The sequence below is a fragment of the Fundulus heteroclitus genome, chromosome 9, assembly GCF_011125445.2.
Source record: "Fundulus heteroclitus isolate FHET01 chromosome 9, MU-UCD_Fhet_4.1, whole genome shotgun sequence".
NCBI classification, from domain to species: Eukaryota; Metazoa; Chordata; class Actinopteri; order Cyprinodontiformes; family Fundulidae; genus Fundulus; species Fundulus heteroclitus.
Genome location: NC_046369.1, coordinates 38594723 through 38597597, shown reverse-complemented (window position 1 = coordinate 38597597; position 2875 = coordinate 38594723). Strand labels below are relative to the sequence as shown.

Here is a 2875-nt window from a genome sequence, read left to right as displayed (position 1 = left end):
CCGTTTCCTAGTTTGGTATGTATGCTGGTATTGTGAAAAGAACCTATTCTGTATAACCAAATGGGATGGAATTCAAAGGTGTGCGGCTATGTTATGACCAGGGGTCTCATTTGTAAATCTAACAAAATGCGACCTGAAACGTGCGTAAGTCACTTTCCATGCAAAAGTTGGGATCTATAGAAAAAAACCGGGAAAATGTGCAGTCCTCACAGCAACTCTGACACGTGCGTACAGTCATTTTGGAGACAGGGAAATAGGTGACGCAGATGGTAACGTGGGGAATTGCAGCCAAACTGTTTACTGATTCCTCACAGACGTTCAGTTTCACTCCGTTTGAGACTTTAATCATAGAAAAACTTTATCATAAGCATTCAAAACCACATTAAAACCACATGAGCTAAGACCGTGAGAAGGGTGTGCATGGGGGGTCTTAAGATCACCCTGAAAACGGCCGTGCCCCCCCTTATGCCCCCCTCTTGAGCCCAGCATTGTTGATGATTATAGAGTCATATTTTGTGGTGGGTTGTTTATCTGATCTAAAGTCAGATCAAATCGTGGCTTTCATGGCTGCTCTGCTCTGTGTGCTCTCGTGTCTATCAAACTAGCTCTGGATCTGCGCCACACGTTTGATATAAAAAAAAAGCAAAATTATTTGTATGTAGGTGAAATCTGGGCAATAAGTGCTGAGCAGTTCTCTCCTCCTCCTTCTCTGCCACGGAAAGCTAGCTTGCCCCGTGCACGCACGCACGCAAACACACACACACAGATTGGCAGCCATCCATCCATCCATTTTCCGAACCGCTTTATCCCTCATGGGGTTGCTGGTGCCTATCTCCAGTGTTCACTGGGCGAGAGGCGGGGTACACCCTGGACAGGTCGCCAGTCTGTCGCAGGGCAACACAGAGACAGACAGGACAAACAACCATTAATGCACACACTCACACCTAAGGACAATTTGGAGAAGCCAATTAACCTAACAGTCATGTTTTTGGTCTGTGGGAGGAAGCTGGAGTACCCGGAGAGAACCCACGCATGCACAGGGAGAACATGCAAACTCCATGCAGAAAGACCCAGGGGTGTACTCGAACCCAGGACCTTCTTGCTGCAAGGCAACAGCGCTACCCACTGCGCCACTGTGCAGCATTTTTTTAAATTAACTCAAAATGCAAAAACATCCAACCAAGATTTTAACTTTTGATATCTGTTATGCACAAATATTCCCCACTTTTAGGGTGACTTTTTAGCTGCAATGAACTTGATCCAGTCAGCGGGAAATCACAGACTGTCTGGCCAAGGAATAACGCAGCTATAGTGGCCATAACACTGCAGTTTTCCGGCCAGGCTAGCCTGTCTGCGGGTCTCTGCGGCTCCTGACAAGTCCGAGCAGCATAGAAATTGCCTCATAATCCTGATGAGTTCATCAGTTGACTGCACAGATGAAGTTTGGAGGTGTTCTTTCTCACCTAAAACCATCTTAAAACAACTTTTTGTGATAAATCAAGGTTATAACATTGAAAATAATAATAATAATAATAATAATAATAATAATAATAATAATAATAATAACAATAATAATAATAATACATTTTGTTTATAGGCACCTTTCTCAACACTCAAGGTCACCTTACAGAATTAACAATAAAACACTCAATCCGATAAACATCGAATCAACTAAGAGCAGGAATAAAATGAAAAGATAAAACGAACACGAGAAAGTATGGTATCCTTACTATCATAGATTTGTAAACTCCTCATATCCTTACTCCACCCTTGAGGTGGACAGTTTTTCTTACTTCACGCCTCCCCACCCTCTCAACAAGACTCGAGAAAGTAGAGTAGTACTGGTTCGGTTGGGGGACCAAAGCCCTGGGAAAGTAAAGTGCGGGTGTCAGGGTTCTCTGTGTTGTCCTACTCTATTCTACTCCTCAGGTGGTTATTGATGGCTGGGGGGCATGTCCCACACCTGCGGCTCGTCAGAGGCAGCTTCTTCTGGCTTCATAAGCAGAGCGCAGACTGACGGAAGATGCCAGAGCCTTAAACCAGTCGTGGTACGACGTGGCCTCTGGCCAGCTCCTGGAACCTGTTTGTGAGTTTTTTCGTCCTGCCTTTGACTAATCCTGGTTCTCCTGTTTGTCACAGTTTTGGTGCTTGGATGCACTCTCCTGTGTCGAAGTCCCGTCCGAAGGATCAGACCAGTGGAATTTCCTCGCTCAGATTTTCCTCGAATTTCCTCGCTCAGATTCAGATTCTGCTCTGGCTCTCCCCCTCATACTCCCTTGGCGTTACCAAGTCAGGCCTGAGGTTCTCCTCCTGGATTCCACTGGTGCTCTCTGAACTTTCTGCACTCTGGTGAAACCGTCTGTCACTCCAACCAGTTGAGGCTCGCTCCGGATCCCTCGCCAGCTCCATCTGCCGCCCTCCAGCCACTAGCCACCAACACCACCTAGGGTAGGCTCACGGAGTTCCCTCGGCACTCCTTCCCCTGGTTAGGTCTGCCCCAGCTAATGGTAAGCAGTGTACCTTCTGGCATGTTTCCTGATTCAAGCCCTTTAGTCATTTCTCTCCTCTCTCTTCGCAGTCTCTCCCGCTTCGACGTTCAGTCTTCGCCTAGGCTACTTGCAGCCTCGTCCTTGTTGTCTGCACTTTTCTTAAATAAACATCTTAAAACTGTGTTTGGTCTCCCGTTGGTATCTGCATGTGGGCGAAACATCTGAAAACCATGAAACATCTGAAAACCATCTGAAAGCGGGTACATTAAAATAGTCGGGTAAATGTGTATGGAAATGCTTCCCGTGATTTGCAAAGCCACACACTTCTCAAAAGCCCCAGGCGTTTGAGTGCCAATGGAAAAGGAGCTATTGTTGCAGCTTGCTTC

At 46.4% G+C, this 2875-nt stretch overlaps 1 long non-coding RNA gene across 1 annotated transcript; it reads left to right on the top strand.

The window, feature by feature from the left end:
* The first annotated feature begins 1880 nt into the window (after positions 1 to 1880).
* Positions 1881 to 2633, top strand: LOC118564217. Its single transcript, XR_004931729.1, has 3 exons — positions 1881 to 2048; positions 2140 to 2507; positions 2579 to 2633. It is a non-coding gene; the product is annotated as an uncharacterized LOC118564217 (long non-coding RNA).
* Positions 2634 to 2875: the final 242 nt, after the last annotated feature.